Here is a 19,729-nt window from a genome sequence, read left to right as displayed (position 1 = left end):
GCTTCACAATATCCTAGAAATTGCTCCACATTATTCAACAAATAACTTCCTTATTCTGTTAAAGGAAAGACTGTCCATTGTGTAGATCTACCATAGTTTATTCAACTGCTGTCTTATAAGTGGGCATTTACATTGCTTCTAATATGTTTTGATGACAATGAATGATCGTGTGTGTGTGTGTGTGTGTATGTATCTTCATAGCATTGGATGTGCAACTTCAGAAAAAATCCTAAAAGTGGGATCATTGGGTCATAATGTGAATATATATGTAATCATTTGGATATTGTCAAATTTTATCCCCTAAGGTTTGCACCAATTTTCTTTCCCACCAGCAATATATGAGGGTGCCTGTGTTTCCACAGTCTAGCAAGAGCATTGTTATTCTTTTTAATTTTTACTGATCTGGTAGGTGAGAGTTGGCATCTCAGTTTTGTTTTAATTCGCATTTCTCTTTTCTCATATCCTTGGTGAGGTTGAACATCTATTCATATGCTTAAAGGTTATTTTTATAGCTGTCTTGTGAATTGATATCTTTTAAAATAAAGAACTGAAATATTCCAGGGTTTTCCTCCCAGGTGTGATAAATATACTGCAAAATTCTATATGCTGATTTCTACCTCCATAAAATACATTTCACAGTTATTGTAAAGACAGTAATTATATAATTGAACTGTGAATAATGACTTGTTGTTTGTTATTGAATGATACATCTTAAAGGTATATATCTTAACTTCCACAATTCATAGCGAGCCTTAGAGGAGGAAAATAAATTGAGCCAATTCCGTCAATAGGCATGGGCAACTGTAGTGACATTTGTTACATTATTTCTTACATTGCTGTGTTTGGCCATTCTAGTATCACTGTTTGAAATAATTTTTACAAAATCTAGAAATGTTCCACTATTTCATGTCATGTTGTGCTAAAAGGGACACGAAAATATGCCTCAAACATCATTTCAGTGTTCTATATCAGCATTTACTTGTTTTTATTTAAAACTATCAATTGTTTGCTATTTATTCAAATATTTCCATTCTAGTAGTTGCACAAATACTTATGTGCAAATGATGCAAATGATGTTTCATGTTTTTGTGGTGTGTGTGTGTGTTTGTATTATCAACAACCTAAATGTTTTCAGTCACAAATATTACATTGTTCCAAACCGATCTGAGAAGATTGGTTGTGAAGCGGATAAGAATAATAGCAAAATGTTTTGTTTGTGAAATTAGAATCGAAAGGGCAATTTTATCTTATTTTATTTTACACTTTTAAGTTCAGGGGTACAAGTGCAGATTTGCTACATGGGTAGCTTGTGTCATGGGGGTTTATTGTACAGGTTATTCCATCACCCAGGTATTAAGCCTAGTACTCATTAGTTAGTTTTCCTGATCCTCTCCCTCCTCCCAACCTTCACCCCTCAAAAGGCCCCAGTGTGTGTTGTTCCCCCTCTGTATGTGTTCTCATCATGTAGCTCCCACTTCCAAGTGAGAATATGCAGTATTTGGTTTTCTGTTCCTGTGTTAGTTTGCTAAGGATAATAACCTCTAGCTCCATCCATGTACAGAAATACCATTTGACCCCACAATCCCATTACTGGTTACATACCCAAAGGAATATGAATCATTCTATTATAAAGACACATGCATGCATATGTTTGTTGCAGCACTATTCACAATAGCAAAGACATGGAATTAAGCTAAATGCACATCAATGATAGACTGGATAAAGAGAATGTGGCACATATACAGCATGGAATACTATGCTCCCATGGTATTAGTATGCAGCCAAAAGAATACATATCTTGTTGTCATTCAAAAAAAAAAAGAAAGAGAAAGGGCAGTTTTCATAGTCTCTTTTTCCATTTGAAGAAACGGTAGTGCCAAACAAAATTTTCTGCAATGTTCATCCAGTAGAAAATCAAGATAAATGATGTGAATCATATTGTGTTTTTCTAGAAAATGTTCATATCATCAGAATGATGCAATGGTAGTTATCTGGGATAATATTCTAAAAAAATAGTAAATATCCCAAGTTTTTTAAAAGTAAAATTTTCTGATTTCATGAATGCAGTTTGTCCTAATGGGCAGGCCATGGTTGTATTTGTTGCTTCTGAGTTGGGAAATGGATATGAATAATGTTTTTCTTTATTCCTGCTGTTTTGCTCAGTAGTCAAAATCTTCATTTAGTAAAGAAATTACATGACCAATTCAAGTTTTGTGTTTGACGAAAACAATATTCCTTCTCACTGTCATTATTTTGATCCTTATTTTTCATTTAAAAATATTTTGTAATATTTTGCTTTTAAAATGTTATATAATTTATGTTCATCAGAAGCCTCTTAAATTTATTGTTTTCAGTTTTTAAACAATTAAGCAGGTAATTTCTTTGGGATTTTAAGTATTTTCCTTTTAGTTTTTTTCCTTCTCTCAGCTCAGAGGTATTTTCTATTTCAATTATGATTCGATGTATTAATTCACATTGATCGCAAAAGTTAGAAAATAGTAATATGGTTTCATTCAAAGTATATAGAATGTGAATATATATTCTTCAAAATGTAAATTAAAGCAAATGCAAGAAGTTGAAATTGTAAAAGGAGTTTCTTGTTATCAAAATTGGTCTTTCAAAAATATTTCAAATTTCCATTAAAGTAAAATAAAATTCATATTTAATATATGTTAGAATTTTAAGTCAAAATGATTAACACCTGAATTTTAAAATTTAACCTTATAAAATATTTTTATAAAATAAAACTATCTGCAATTCTATTTGCCCATATAAAGAATTAGTAACTTGTTTTTATATACATATATTTTCACAAATTTATAAAAATATAAATTATTTAATATTGTAAAATATTTCACTATTTCTCAGACACTATATGCACCTGTTGCAAATACCATGATGATTTGATGGCAATTACAGAAACGTGATTCAGAAAAACATGAGAGATTGATAAATGACACTTGGCGCTAGTTGGAAACTATTTCACATTCTACCAGAATCTATTTTATTCACATTATCTGAGGGGAAGAATGAATTTTTATTGTCTTTTATCTGAGTGCTGCCACCACTCAACTCTTCCTGGTATTCCCCAGCAGGGTCTGTTCCCTACCTCTGCCTCACAGCAAACATTCATGGAATTTAAGCCCAGTTGCTTTTGTTTTGAGGCCAAGGTGAAGAGCCCTAGAGAAGCATTCTCTGGGGCCGAGCAGCATTACAGGAGCAGATCTTTAGCCTTAGTGTTACAGGTTAGTACATTTCTGTTGTATGTCGCAGTGCTCCCTGAAGTGTGGGACCCTGAGAAGGGCCCCTCTCACTTGGATCAAAGCCTCATCTTGAAGTATAAAGGGAAAAGAATATTAACAGGATTATTTTGACTCCATATACTTTATTAATACCATATGTTTATCACAGTGAATCTTGAATAATTGTTCTTCCCATTTTACCCAAGCCCCCTTTAATGTAGCAGCAGGATTAGTCCCATCTGGCCATCTTCGTTCACTAGATTACATTCCTGTAGCAAATGTGAGTACATTTGCTTTGAATATTGGGAGAAAGAAATCATATTCAACAATCAATGTTTCTTTTTTTTCCGATAATTAACACAGTAGTTTGGAAACAAATATTTTGTGGTATATTTTATTAGCTAATCTGAGCTACTTTCATGCCCTTGATCTAAAAGGTGTATCAACTAGGCAACTTACTTTGCTTAGGAATAAAAACAAAGAATGTATTGATATTTTCTCTCTTTCAAAATTCCCTGAGACTTTATATAAAAACTGAACCACTTTACTCTTCTGAAGAACTATGAAAAGAGAAAAATTAAAAAATTAAAATGCCTTTTTTACTTAAGATATATTCAGGACAACAACCTGAAAGGCAAGATTAAAGGCAGTTCATTATTTCTTAGGACCTTTACACAGTGCAGTCATTGATTTGGGTTCAAACACCTGGCTGGGACTTACATCTTTCAAATCTTTCTCTTCTATCTAGAACTGTTAATTAAACAGTTTCCACTTTTGGTGATATTTATAAATGAGTCACTGCTTAAAAGGATTGACTGATGTTGATTGGGAATCAAGTCTCCAAGAGATCTGCCATTTCTACCTTTTTCCATGCTGCAGACTCACTGGGTGGCTCAGTCGCCGATACATATATTATTTTAAATTTATAATATTATTTCTAATTTGAAAAAGTTAAGAATACTCAGAATCCAATGTGTTCTGAAAATCAGTATTCATGTGCCCAGACTCCTGCTGGATTGAGAGCCGGGGATTGAGACAGAAATGTAACCTGGAGTTAATATTACTGTCACGGTAGTAGACAGAACAAGCAACAAGCACAGCTAGTCCTCTCAACTGAAGCAGAGAGGCAGGTAATAACTATTGGTTCTGCTGCTCCAGAGGCCAGCAGACTAATCTCAACCTGGAATGAATCTTTGGGGGATCCCTTGTCGTCCCTGAAGTTCAGGGGAAGGTTACTTATTCTAAAAGATTGCGGAAATTATTTCATGGTATTGTGCCTGTCATTGACTTGAGCTGTCACAAAGCTAACAGTCTATGACCAATTGCTGCTATAGCAATCATCTGCAGCAGCCACACTGAATTCCCTCCAAAAGTTGATTCACCACAATGCAAACCAAAGAGGAATGAATGAGGCAACCAATGTACCTGAGGTATACTTTAGGAGGCAACATGAAGAAATTAAAACGGCAGTGAAATTAGATTTGGAAGACTTCAGTTCAATTCTTGTCTCTGCACTTAGCTATATGATCAGAATAAGTCGCTCGACCATCATGCGCCTCAGTTTTCCTCATCTATAAGATGGGAACAACAATAGCTATTGACCTACCTATCATGAACTTAAGAATGCTTTATGGTTCCCAGAAATGAAATTTGTAACTTGAAAGAAACAGAGACATACACAATGCGATGTAGTTTCTCCTACGGTATTTCAATGTAAATATTGTAATAATAGTAAATGTATCCTATTTTATATTATGGAACACATAATATACAATTATTATGAGCCATATGAAAATGAGGTATATAGAATGATGAAAGGAAGATGAAAAATGGTCAATACTACAATTTGTACATAGACATGACATATAAATTCTGATGAGAAATAATTAAAATTAATAGTTAAAGGAATGAAGTTAAAATATAACTCTGCAGTCTTAGGTATAGTTCTTACTTTCAATTAATTCACTGGCATTCTGTTTCCTAAAAATATTTTTCACTTCACTGAGAATAATGCTATGATAAAATATTAAATAATGATAACAGACACTCTGAGATCTTCCAGTGTTTCCTGTGCTGGCAACTTCTAAATAAATGAAAGAACAAAAACAAAAACAAAAAGAATGCTTTATAAACCTTAAGTGATAAGGTTAAGTGGTTTTATTTTTCTCCTGGAAGTTATTTGAGGGTAGGAGTTGTGTTTTATTCAATATGAAGTAGATTTTGTTGTTGTTATAAGTAAACTTATTTTTGGCAATTCTAGTGTCTTCTTGTTAAGTATACTCTCTTTTTGAGGCAACTGCACCTCTTCAGACTTATTCTTATACTGGCTTTTCCCATCTTTCAATGTCTGCTTTGGAGAAATATACAACCCTAGCCTCTTATATCTTGATTGTGACACAGGCAGACACAGGCTGGAGATATAATGGAGCTCTCTGCATAAGCCAATAGGAAAGAAAAGCCCTAAGGGAACCGTGTTTGAGGAAAGTGTCATAGCTCTGGGTTTTAGGCCAGGCCCTCAATGAATGTCCAATGATTAATAAGGGTAGCAAATTCAGCCTTAAAATTAGTATGCATTGAAGAAGGTTCTAGAATGTCAAACCCCATTATGGCAGTAATAGCAACATGTTTCAAGGCAAATTATCAGTCTGAAGTGGAGAGATAGTTTGCTTTAAGATCTAGGCCATAAGCAACCATAAATTTGGTGTGGGATTGAGTTCAATTTGTAGTGTGCAAAGTAAACCAAAATTTATTTTACTTGTTTTCAACTTAATGTTTGGTACAATTGTTTCTTTTCAACATGGTCTTGAGTTTCTAAATTATAAAATTTGTTGCTATTTTATTTGCTTTTAAAATATTCACAGTTACTGTATTTATCAAATCTGTTTTCAAATGTAATTATCTTTTGGTCTTGAATTGCATGTTGTCTCAATTAATATCTCCTCCCTATACCTTTTTTTTTTTCCTAAGTTTGTTGATAAATATTTTATTATTTCTTCTTCTATCTCTTTTTTTTTTTTTTTTTTTTTTTGTGATGGAGTCTTGCTCTGTCGCCCAGGCTGGAGTGTAGTGGTGCGATCTTGGCTCACTGCAACCTCCGCCTCCTGGGTTCAAGCGATTCTCCTGCCTCAGCCTCCTGAGTACCTGGGATTATAGGTGTGCACCACCATGCCCAGCTACTTTTTGTATTTTTAGTTGAAATGGGGTTTCACCATGTTGGTCAGGCTAGTCTCGAACTCCTGACCTTGTGATCCACCCGCCTTGGCCTCCCAAAGTGTTGGGATTATAGGAGTGAGCCACCGTGTTCAGCCTTCCTTCTGTTTTCTCACTCTAATTTTTACATATCATTTTGTAAGAGGCTTTGATTTTTTTTCCAGTGGGGAAAGTTCTATCTCTTATACAGGTGGTTCAGTCGACTCACAACCATTATTGTCTAGCTGATATTTTGGTTAATTTGTTCATTTTTCTAAATGCTGTATAATTTATATTCTTTCCTTATTACTTTCTTTTTATACATGGATTACATTTTGTATAGTTTTACTTTCTTTTGTGATTTTTGACTTGTAAGTTTCATGTTTTATAATTTTGAAACAAGTCACCTTTTGGTATTACAGATATCCTATATTTCTGAAATTCTCAAACTCAAGAATTAAATGATACTTTTAAAAATGTTATATAATTAAAACAAGAAATTTATTTTACTTTAATTCCTTCTTCCTCTCTCTACCATCCCTCTCCTGATGGTTCCCTTGCTTCACTTTATAACATGTTTATGTGTTATAATTAGGACACAGATAATTATCATAGAATATCACTCTTATATTACCCATCTTTTATTTTAAGAAATCCGTTGATATTTGCTTTATACCATATATTAAAATTGTAACTAGATTCAGCTCTATGTTTAACATGCTTGAGTGTTTATCACAGTCTTTTTGAACAGAAACATAGCCTCGCATTCTTATGTTGATCACCTTTCAGTGAGTTGAATACACCTTCAATAATTTTTTTCAAGAAGAGTCGAGTGATCTATTTCCTGAGTCATTCTGCATCTGAAAGTATGTCTCTATTGACTTCATCTATGATGAAAAACTTAACTGCAAATGAAATTCTTTGCAAAGAGATTCCCTCCTTCAAATATGAGTATATATAACTTTATTTTCTTCTATATTTATTATGCAAAGAAAAAATTGGAAGCTTTGTTCCTTTTTGATTTTTAAAAATAATAGGCAATTTTTAAAATATAACTGTTTGGAGGAACAGAGGCAAGATGGTGCACTTCTGGGTTCTTCTTCACCGACTTTTCCCGCGCGCGCGCAAATGCAGCCGGCGACCTGGGAAGGTGCAGACCAACCGGGCATGCGCCAGGTGACGTCAATCCGAAGAGACCAAGATTTACCTGGTGGCACCTGCGGAATGCCCCCCCCCCCCCCCCCCCCCCCCCCCCCGACACGCCCGTTCCCCGCCTATTGCCCTCCCACTCCTAGAAAAGCCGCTGCTGGCCCGTGCGCCACGCGGACTTCCCAGCCCCACTCCTGTCGGGATGTCGGGACTGTGTTAGGAACTCCGCCCCAGAGCCCCACCGGGGACTCGGTCGGCCTCCTTTGCCGGAGGCCAACAGACCTCTCCCTACCCACCTTCTTCCCCTGAAGCTAGGTGACCAAAATAAATTTGCAGTTTTGCTCCTACCCTTGCCTACTCGCTGGTTCTTTTGTGCCCGCTCGGCTGGTCTTAAAAAAACAAATCAATAACTTTTACTCAACAAGCATTTACTGAATGATTAGTGTAAGCCTTAGGCCAAGCTCTAATCTTGTCACTGGAGACATGGAAGGAAAAAAACATACAAACATTTCAGTCCTCAAGGGGTTACATTTGTTTTTCTCTTAAATGCTTACATGATTTTAAATTTGATTATTATATTTATTTTCTTCTTGAACATGACTTGTTTGAGCTATTTGTTCATAAATTTTGCCTAGAGTAAGGTGGAGGTCATTTGCTTAAAATGATAAAAGCAAATGTATTTTCAGCTTTGATCTGTGCTTTTTACTTATGCCTAAATTTTTCAAACTTTCTCCCTGAGAGAACCTATGATCCTTAGGTGTGTTTTTATTTTATGTATCAGTTTTCCTAAGAAAATTTGTAGAAACCGTAAGGTTTTCATTTGTTTTTGCATTCTGAGAGGGCTCTAAAAATTACTTTATAAAACTCACTAGAGTTCTGAATATTAATTTTACTATCCAATATTTTATTTTCAGGTTTTATCTTTGCTGTTGTAGTTCATGTCATTGCAATTTTTCATTCCCACATTGAGTCCTCTGTGTACCTCTCCCTATTATTTTTTGTCTGCTGATTCATTTTTGTCTCTTTTAGTCATTTTTGTCCCTTTGTATTTTCATATTGAACTAAAATATAAGTACAGAAAAGTGTTTTTATCAAAATATACATTCTGATCAATTTTTATATTCTGCCCACACCTGTGTAATCAGCTCCGAAATCAACACTCAGAATATCACCATCTTTCAGAAACACCCTTTATGTTCCTTTCCAATCACTGCTCCCCTCAAAAGTTACCTTATTGTTTTACATATCATAATATTTTCCTATATCATTTTTTAAAAATATAGGTGCCATGTCTATCATATCCTGGGGGGCATATAGAATATTTTTCCTGAATTTTCTCCAGAGTCCTGCAGCCTCTTTTCTTCAGAGTTATACTCTTTTACTAAATTTTCATGATTCTTCCTTTCTTTCTTTCATCTGTAATTTATCATAGCCTCAGCTCCCACCCTGCCTTGTTTTGAGAAAACGAGGCAACAATCATCTAAAGTCAGTTTGCTCAGATAGGTTAGGCAGATTTCCTGTGGTTCTCATAAGCACCTGCTACCTGAATCCATTTCTCAGGTCTTCAGCTGATTATCTAAAGAATTTAACTGTTCGTCTATTGTTATCTTGCTCTGCAGTGGTGAGATTTTTTCACAACTTCTACTCTCTCTTTCTGTGATGTTATATACCAATTTATAGACTTAAAAAATAAAAAAAAATTATCTGCACCCTGCTATAAGTCAGTTTTTAAAGTCCTACCTGCTATGGTTTGCTTGTTGAAGCCACAGCCACTGAGGTATATTCTGTCTGCATTTTCTATATCAGTCAGCTTTCAGATCCACTCTATCAACTTGCAGTCTTGACATGGATGTAGAAAGATGGGAATACTGCGATAATAGTACCTTGGTCACTTCCGAATGTGATATTCACAAAGTAGTGAGAAGCTTGGCTAATTTACAATCATCTAGCTTCTTTCTACTCGTGTGTGGTCTGTCCACAAGAAACATCAGCATTCACCTGTAGTTTCTTTGAACTCTCAGGCCTCATCTCAGATCTGCTGATCAGAATCTGCATTTTCACAAAATGTCAGAGATGCAGATTCTTATCAAATTAATGTGATTCTTATGCACATTAATCTGATAAGCACTGACCTAGGGAACTTTTGAAAAAACATTGATGCCTGGCCTTATACCAAGGTGGTGTTGTTGTTTTTTTTTTTTTTTTTTTAGTTAAGCTACATATTAGTGTTGGATTGCTACTGTAACATATTACCACACACTTAATGGCTTAAAACTATACAAATGTATTATATCATGTCTCTGTCCGTCGGAAGTCAAGAAGTCCAGTGGACTCAACTGGTTTCTCTGCTCATTCTCAAGGTCCATATGACATTGTTGGCAGTGCTGTGTTCTTTTCTGGAGGCTCTCAGAGGCAATCTGCTTCCAAGCTCATTCAGGTTGTTGGTGGAATTCGTTTTCATGCAGCTGTAGAAGGGAGGTCCCTGTTTCTTTCCTGACTGTGGCTGAGAATCATATTTGACTTCTGGGGCCTCCTTGGATCGTGGCCACTTGGTCTCCAAAGCCAGCAATGATGGGTTGAGTTCTTCCAGTGCTTCAGGTTTCCTTGACCTCCTTTTCTGCCCTACTTCTCCTGTCTTTTCTTCTACCATATTATCTTTGAATCTTCTGCTTCTCAGGGCCCATGTCATTACACTGGCACACCTGGATAATCCAGGATAATCACTCTGCTTTGAAATTAGTTGATTAGTAACTATCCTTAATTGTATCTACAAAATCCTTTCACAGTAGTATGTAGATTAATGTTTGATCAGGTGACCAGGCATGGCAATGTTGTGGAGGGGGAGGCAATTTTAGAATAGTCTATCGACCTCAGGTCAGCCCCATGGGCTTCCAATATGTAGCTAGGATGGAGAGCCACTAGGAGAGACCTTGGACTTTTTATCTAGGAAGAGAGAAATGGGTGTTTTTTTCTACCTTCTTTCAGGAATATGAGAATGCTCTGTTTTTAGAAAGTTAAAAAAAAAAAAAGAAAATAGGCACTAATTTTTTTCTCCATTGACATTTGCCTTATTCTTGGAAAGAATGACTCTGGTGGTTGCCTGTAGGTGTCTGCATTTGGATACCATCGCAGACTGTGTGTGGGTGTGTGCCTAGACTGAATCAGGCAAAGGCAGTTATCATGCTAGCCTGGTACCAGATTAAGCCAGAAACCTCCACATCTTATTGAGGCAAAGATTTTACTACTTTAATTTTGATTTTGGATTTTTCAACCAGGAAAATTCGGGCTTGAAGAGATTAAAAGCTCTTGCAGAGCATATATATATATATATAGGACGACTTGGTCTGCTTAAAAAATAAATCCCTTAACATTTACCTTCTGGGGAAATGAGCTATATTTTGTGCAATCCACTTTTATTTCTTTTGAATCTCAAATACATTATTATAACTTGAGGGGTGAAATATATATTCCAGTCTAAAATATACACTTTTAACAGAGCTGGTCAAATTTCTGCAATGTTAAGGGATGTCTGAGGAGTGGTGAAGTCCTATGTGCATTTTATGGAGTTATTATTAACAAAAGAGTGAAAAGTTAGGTTTGAATCCATTGCAAAAGTTCAGAGTATCCAGATTTTGCGTTTCCTAATTTAGAATCAGTACTGAGCTACTTTCGTTCTCCAAATCCCAGAGACAGAATTTCCAGAGAACCATGTGCGTTTTTGCCTTTTAAGACCTCTGAAAGAACATTGAAGCCACAGGCTCCCCTTTTCCACTTGTAAGTCTGCTGGTAATGGCTTCGTTTTGGCTGAGCTTTAAACTGGCATATTTAATGAGTACTAATTCTTGAGGATCAGTGGGAACAGGGAAAGGGGAAAATTAAGACACTTAGAATCCCTTGATAATCATTTTAGCCATAGAAAAAAATTAATCTGTTTCTTCCATTCCTGGTTCTTCAAACCAGTCCTTTTCAGGCATGCCCAGTCTGCTGTAACACAAATGCTAGATCACGACTTTGGAATAACTCAAAAACTTCTGATTCTTTTATTTCTGAATTATTTTGTTTTACTCCTTTCTCTATTGTCCTGAATGTTGCCTTCATAATTTACTCTTGGATTTCAGCCTCTGGTCTCACAAAGTTAATTGATCTCTTTGACCTGCTCTCTTGTCACCTTGGACCTTGGAACTATTGCAGTTATACTTATTTATTCCTTTGGCTTCAGTGCTCTTATTTCTTGGTGTGGATGCCAGACTCTGCTTATTATTACAACAGAACATCCGCTAATGGTGACCTGACTTGGAGAGTTTTAGCTATTCTTACAATAGTAAAAGTGAGAAGATATTCAGTCATTGCTGACCAGTGAATTGAATTAATAAAAGGAAACTAAGTTTTATCACTTGTCTCTACTAAATACTCCTTCATTATTCCACTAACAACACTCAAAATGTAGTGTGTAAGAATAAATGGTTTAGAAAAAAACTGCTTGGATAATCAGGTAGTATTATTGGCTGTATTCTATTTAATGAAGATATAGTCTATCCTAATATTAACACTAATTCCTAAAATCAGGCTTTTAGAACAAGAAGAATTTTAGTGACTCAGTGAACTAGTCTAATGTTTGGTTCATGAGGGTTCCTTGAGATCCCTGACTCCTCAAGGGGCTACCATAGGAAGTTGGGGTAGGAGAAAGATGGATGAGTAAAGATGGAGTGAGTTGGAAGAAGTGAAAGAACACTCACCCTGTTTAAGCAGCAGAATCTCAGCCATTACCTGTTTTGCTTATGTAAGTTCCAAGAAAGATTTTGTTTGAACAAAAACGACCTGTGATTTTTAAAATATTGACAATCGTGGATCTGTTCAATTCATCATTCTTCACTTGAGGAAACAGAGGCTCAAAGAGATTAAGTGGATAAGATTACAAGAAAGCAAAAGTCACACAGTTACTGTCAAATCTCTAACCAGATTGCAGGACCCTAGGCCCCCATGCTAGTACTCTTCCCATTGACCCACAGGCTGCCTTCCATGGAATGGTTTCCATAACAATGAAATAACAGTGGTCATAACCCTTATTTATTGGTTACCATAACTGCTCTGGGTAACCAATAAATAATGATACATGGATTTCATATTTACAAATTGCTAAAAAAATTCTAATTTCACATTCATATCCCAAGGCTAGAGTACTTTTATTGATTCTTAGAAATTAACATTTCACAGTTTTTCATTCCGTAAACATTTCGGTGGAAGATGAAAACAAGACCAAGATGAATGACATGTGTTTCCAGGTCTTTAAAAGTTCATTATTTTATGATAGAATCTCTTTCAGAGAGAAAAGTAATCACAGAACCCTGGAATTACAGTCACTCAAGATTGAAGGGCAGTTCTAAACAACTTGTTTTAATATGATTTAATCAATTTGATATAATTTAAACAAATGTTGTATGAATGAATGAATGCTGTTAACATGAAATCTTTTAATTATATTATCTCAGGATTGATGGTAATTTTTATATTAATACTTGTCTAAAACAGCCATATGTATGAAATTATAAAAATGAAATTGTATATGTATTAGGAAGTAAATGCCATGACTTTATACACTTCCATTATTGGAAGTTATGCGTATTTTTCTTAACATTTTCTCTATTTTTAAAAAATCATAGAAAATAGCATATGATTGTCTCTAAACTGCATTTCGTATTTCCAAATATATGAGGGCTTAATCTTGGGTCACTTACTGTCAGTGTTAATCTATGTAGTGAATTCCTAAGTAGAAGAAACTCACTTTGTTAACATTGTGTATATATTCATATATGCTATCTTAAGTATTTCTATTATACTAATTCACTTATTTATTCACAAAAATTTACTCAGATCTTGCTATGTCCCAGCACTGTGCTAGGAACTAGATTCCTGCCCCTCAAGGAACTTGTAGCCTAGTAGGAGGTGCTTCTGTTTTCTTCTTCAGACAAAAATAGTGAATTGTGCATTGGAAGAAAGATGGTCTCAACCAATGATTAATGTAAAAATACATAATTTAAAAATGCTTTCATTATGAAGCAAACATATTATTCTAGGATAAAATAAACCATGGATGCCTTTTGAATTAGAGGAGAAAACAGTTTTTTGCTAAAAAAAAAAATAGGGATAAACCCTACAAACTAATATAAAAGCTATAAAGATCCAATTTAAAAAATAGCTATTATTTAAAATGAAATTATGTTTTGGATAGATTTACCAGCCAGTAAAGTAAAAGTAGGAGCAACAGAATCTCTGCAACTCCAAATCAATATATTTCCCTTCTTAGTGAAAGTGGCAAAGCGGGCATCATCAACTCATTTGGAAACTTACACATAGTAATTTTGGTTTTGATACTTGCTCTTTCTCACCTCCCTAATACAGCATCATCTAGATTCTATCAAAGTAATCATGCACAGGAGACCACTTTTGAAGGAGTTATGGGGCTTCCCATGAAGGGATTCAAGCTGATCAAAGGAGGGAAAATGATACATTGATTGGTTTCATAATGACATTCATATATCTAGTGACCTTCTATCATGCAATATGATCTCTTTTTTAAAAAAAAAAAAAATGCAATTCTTTAGGTGAATGTGAAGAGAAAAAAGAAATTAGGTATTATCAAGGAGGTTTTTCAACATGGTATCACCTAGTCAGAGATTTAGGTCATGACAGTGGAAATAACTTTGAGCCTTGGTGCACTGTGCTGCTCTTAGACACAGTTAATGTGTAGATGTGTCCTCAGCTGGCAGACAGCAAGGTCTATAGTTCAGATTGTTTCAAGAAGTCATAATGAATCCACAAGAGCCTTGTTTTTTATGACAGAAATGTCAGCTCCTAGAAAGTCTCTTAAACTGTAAAGGACACTTCATTACATGGAAGAACTGACTTAATATACTTTGCAAATAACTTTATAACATTCAAATTTGAGAATCATTTTCACTCTTTTATTCACAGTACATAGGGAAATTAGCTGAAATATTTATCTTTGCTCCTCTCTAAGTTTTGTAGCACTAGTCTAAAACTAATTAGACTCTGGAAATTAAATTCTGCATGCATGCCTTTTTTTTTTTTTTCCTCAAGGAGTGTTACTTGTAATGCAACTTCCTTCCTTTAGCAGAGTGGCCTTTTAAATTTAAAGCATCTCAATTTAGGCTTTTTAAATGCCAGATGTATTCACTTTTTTATGTATATCTGACAGGTATTTCAGAAAAGAGAAAAGAGAGGGAACCAATCACCAAAATCAGTAGGTATTCTAATGAAGCATGATCCACAAAGTAGCTAGAAAGATTTCCTGCTATTCCAGGCCAGTAGGCAAGTAGGAGACCTCTCAGAAACGTCCCTCAAACCCGCTTTCTGCCTCAGAATGTGAGGTATGCTATGGGGCAAGTTCAAGTTTATATTAACCCATAAATTCAGGGCAAGTAGGTTACCTTTCTCTCCTGAAAAAGAGTCTCAAAGTATATATGTCTGCATCACTCGTTCCCCTTGGAATCTTCCTTTTGGAATTACTTGATCTGATTGTTGGCTTCTCGTTTTGTATGACATATAAATTTTGGGCTACTCCCCAAAAGAGGGGACCTTATTGCATTAGGAAGGCTCAGCAGTGTGTTTATTAGGTGAATTCTGTTCTAAGCCCAAAGGGAAAATTCTTTCTTTCCTTTGATGCTTTCCCCCACCGGGGATTACTTTTGGCCATCCCATTGGCAAGATCTTGAGGGCCAAAATTAAGATGTGGATCTGTCATAAAGTGTTTAAGAAAGGTTTTTTTTTTCCTTTTATTCTAGGTTTTAGACTAAAGGCCTAATATTTTTATTGTCGCTTGCAAGTGATTTGATCCATCTCACCAGAGCTGGGAAATTTAGGGAAGGGTTTGTGGCCACAGCAACACAGAGAATGATATTTTGTAGTAGCATGCCTGATATTCAGATTTCCCTTGAAAATCTGGTAGTGGAAAGACACTTACTAAATATTAGAGACACGGAATCCCAGCCACCTTTAACTTTTCCTTCAGAAACTTGACCAGTATGCGTTTTCTCCATTTCAAAATGAAACAATGAAAAAGCATGTTACCATAAACTACACCAAACAAATGCTTGGTTGATCTTAGGGTCAGTTTGTACCAGTGAGATAAGACTGTTTGGTTATGAGCATGCATACATGTAGAGATTTGTAACAAAATGTTTGAGAAAAGATAAAGAAGACACTGGCTCTATATTCTATTCATTTATAACCTACTCATACGCACAGCTGGATATAAGAAGAGAGAAAGGCTGAGAAGCCAAAGCTAGAAACATCATCAAGTTAAAACAATGGCACATTTTAATTTATCCCTTTACTCAATCAAATATTTGTGTGCATTTTATGTCAGGACAATGTATTGATCTTGTAAACAATGCAAAGATAAATTAGACATGATTCAAGGAGTTACTTGTTTAAAAATGAAATTAAATAGTCATACAAATAACAAAACTAGTATTTTAATTTTCTAAAAGGGAAAAATGACTTCTATCTCCCTGTGTTGGGTAGAGAGTTTTGCAATGCTTTGTAAAGAAGGGACTTGAAGTAGGTCCTAAAAGCAAATAGAAAAGTGGCACTTACTTAAAGAGAGCATATGTGAAACCTGTTTGTAAATGAAGAGAAAATTTTTGGAGTTTAGAAAGTTCTGTTTTGTTGTGCATGGTAAACAGATTTCCAAACTGGGCACCAAAATTTTTGCTTACTAGGGTTCATACCCTATGTAATCCTATCCCTTGAGTATTGGCGGAGACTTAGCAACTATGATGGATGCCATTCTGTGATTGGTTTCTATTATATGGAGAGAGTGAAGGGATTTTTGCAGGCATAATTAAGGTCCCCAATTAGTTCACTTTTAGTTAATCAAAAGAGATTATGCTGGGTGGGTCTTACCTAATCAAGTGAGTCCCATAAAAGTGGGTCTAACAATCTGAAACAGAGCAGTACAGAAGCATTCTTGCTGACCTAGGAAAAGCAAATCACCATAAATATTTCAACTGAGGGGAAATATGTTCTGCCAATATCCATGTGGATTCAAAAGAGGACTCTGAATCTTAGATGAGCTGCAGCTCTGACCAGAGACCCTGAAAAGAAAACTCAACTAAAGTGTGTCCACCAGACTCTTGACCCACAGAAGCTGTGAGATAATAAGTGGGTGGTGTTGTAAGCTTCTAAGTATGTATTAAATTGTTACACAGCAACAACAAAAAATACACTCAAATATAGATTATGTCACGGCCTTTAAACTGAAATACATGTGCTCCTGCTGTAGACTGAGGCTTTCCAAGGGTTCACAGCCACAGATTTTATGGAATTATTTCTCAGATACCTAACACTTAATGTCTTTCCTGAAATTGGCCTGAAAATGTGTTGGTTCTCCTTTCTTACCTCCTCTTGAACAATCACCCTTCTTCCATTTTGACAAGAAAGGTCACGTCTCTTTCATTCTGATTTACTAGTATGCTGCCCTGGGGTAAAAATATTCTGCGATACCAAGCAGAAAACAAAAATGTTCGAAATAACCAAAGTCTGCAAAGCCTCCAGTAATCAAGGTATCTTCAGTCTGTGGTTGGGCTCCATATCTTCTTCCCATCTTATACATATTTGGGTTGAGGCAAAGCTTGGCATTGGAAGCAGGATGTTATGACTTGGATGAAGATGATAGGAATTCAAAAATGTTGTGGAATTGGCCAACAGAGTTGGTGATGGCACATTTTGTTTAATAAGCAAGCTTCTTTCATCTTAAATGTTGTTAAATACTGCATTTCTCCTGAGGATTGGTTCTGATGGTAAGAAGTACTGAAAGTTGTGACATCTTATTTTATCTAGACAAAAAAGTCATGACAATGCTCAATATATTTCTCTACTTTTGAGTTAGAATAATTAAGATTCATAAGAAACATGCTGGTAAATACCAGTCTCTTTAAAGTGCTTTCTTCACACTTTTGACAATCTGTCTTGAGAACTTGGTAGATGATTTCAGCCACCTGTGTTTCTCTCTGTATCTCAGGGACACATTTTACATGATTTCAAAAAAAGGGAGAACTAACTGAAACTTTACTTCCAATAGCTTATTACATATTTGAGTAAAAGAAACACATATGAGAGGCAATTTAGCCTATTCTATTTCACTGAAAAGTTACTCAAACTTCTAGAAGATTATTGCCATTTACTTTTGCCAAAAAATTTCAGATTATTGACTACTTTAATATTTAATGCTTTTTCTCTTGTGACCACAGGGAAAAATACATCTGGATGGATAGTTGTTTCAGAAGCATATGAAATGATCAATAAAAGACTTTCAAGTAGAAAACTACATTAAGACAAAATTCGGAGGGAGAATAATGAAAATGTGAGTTGAAGAAGAAAAATGAGTTATGTAAAAATTCTGACTGTTAAGATAATAAACGTTTAAGAACATTTAAAATAAGTTATAGTGGTTATCAAACTACTATACTATTTAAATTTCGTTGGGTACTTATAAAGTAATATAAAATATGGTAAATTATTATCATGTTTATTAAAGTCATAAATATTTAGAATTACATTTTTGTAACTTTTTAAACCCACAGTAAAATTTGTTCAATACCAACTTAAAAATGGATGAGGTTATACATGGCTTTTAAACATTATTTTAGGAGAGTTGTGAAAAAAATTTCAAGACCAAAAAGTGAGAGAGACAATGTTCGAAAGTCAATTTAGTGCTTAATTTAATCCACGGGGATAAAGCACATTGATTTTATTTCATAAGCAATAGGAAGCCAGTGACAGTTTGGGAAATACAATGATATTCTTTTGTGTAAGATGCCTTGACTGAGTCCCTCATAGGTGCCATATGCTCTGCAAAGCTCTGTGGTCAGAGTTGTGTGCTTCAGGAGAGTCTGGGTGATAAACAAATCAAACTTCATATTCTCAGCAAAAATTTCAGCATTTAATTAATTTGGAAAAGATAACTTTCTGAATTATTTTCTGTTGACCATATGTTTGATTACCCCTATGGATGCACCTTCTGAACAATACTGAGAACAATATCAAGAGCTGTGACTATCCCAGACTGACTTACCCAGGGGGCCAGAGGTGGAAGTGAACAGCTGTTTCCCCCAGTCCTCAATTCCTGGGCAGCCAACTGGGTGAGTAGAATATACCAGACATGTTAGCTAAACACCTTCACAATTTATTTCCTATACCATTTTGACACTATCAGTGGAAAAAGCAGGAGGTCAGCAGTACCCAGAGCTGAACTCTCACCTCAACCCTTTTATACATACACCAAATTCTTACCTTTCATGATGTTATTCCCTGTGGCACAGATCCCTTCTATACCTTTCCTCCGACCTTTCATGAAGAAGTTTATGAAGCCAAGTATTTTATGGCCTCGAATTCATTGTTTCTATTTGTATATGTTTTTTCTCATTATAATATCCAAACATGCTATCATTATAATGGATAAGGATCCCCATTGTCACTAGGAAGATAACACCAGCGTTTCATGCTCAGTCAGGCTTTCCTCTTTATTACATAAAATCTATGTGCTGAGAGTATCCCGCTTTTGCAAATGCAAATGTTCTATGGTGCAACGTTCCTTATCCTACCTCTCCAATAGATTTTATTAACTTTACATATAATCCAGAATTCATTCTTTCACAAATTGTATTCTTGCTAAACTCCTCCACACCTTATCAAGTAGTGAATTCAGCCTCTGAATAAAGTCTCCTTTACAAAGGAGATGACTGTAGTGGCATTCAACTTATTTATTAGAATATGGTCTACACACCCTGTTGCTTAACAGAGAGCTATCATGGTAATGGAAAGAAAGAATTTGGAAGGCGTTGTTGGTAAAAGCAGCTGGTAGACATTGAGTTTCTCCATGAAAAATGAAATAAATGAGTCCAGTTGCCTTGCGTGATTTTAAAAGGTATATTTTTACTCCCTATGGACCTAGAATAGAAGTATGCATCTAGAAGTTGAAAAAATAACCTGAGACCCTTTAAAGAAGAAAATATTACTTGAATGTGATTAAAACATGACTGACTTCAAATTCGGGCAAAAGAGTTGTTTCTACTTATGTAGGTCAGGGCTGTTTTCTACATTGGATGCTTTATTAGTGAACAGATTGG

Source organism: Rhinopithecus roxellana, chromosome 1 (assembly GCF_007565055.1).
Source record: "Rhinopithecus roxellana isolate Shanxi Qingling chromosome 1, ASM756505v1, whole genome shotgun sequence".
Lineage (NCBI taxonomy): Eukaryota > Metazoa > Chordata > Mammalia > Primates > Cercopithecidae > Rhinopithecus > Rhinopithecus roxellana.
This window is presented reverse-complemented; position numbering follows the sequence as displayed.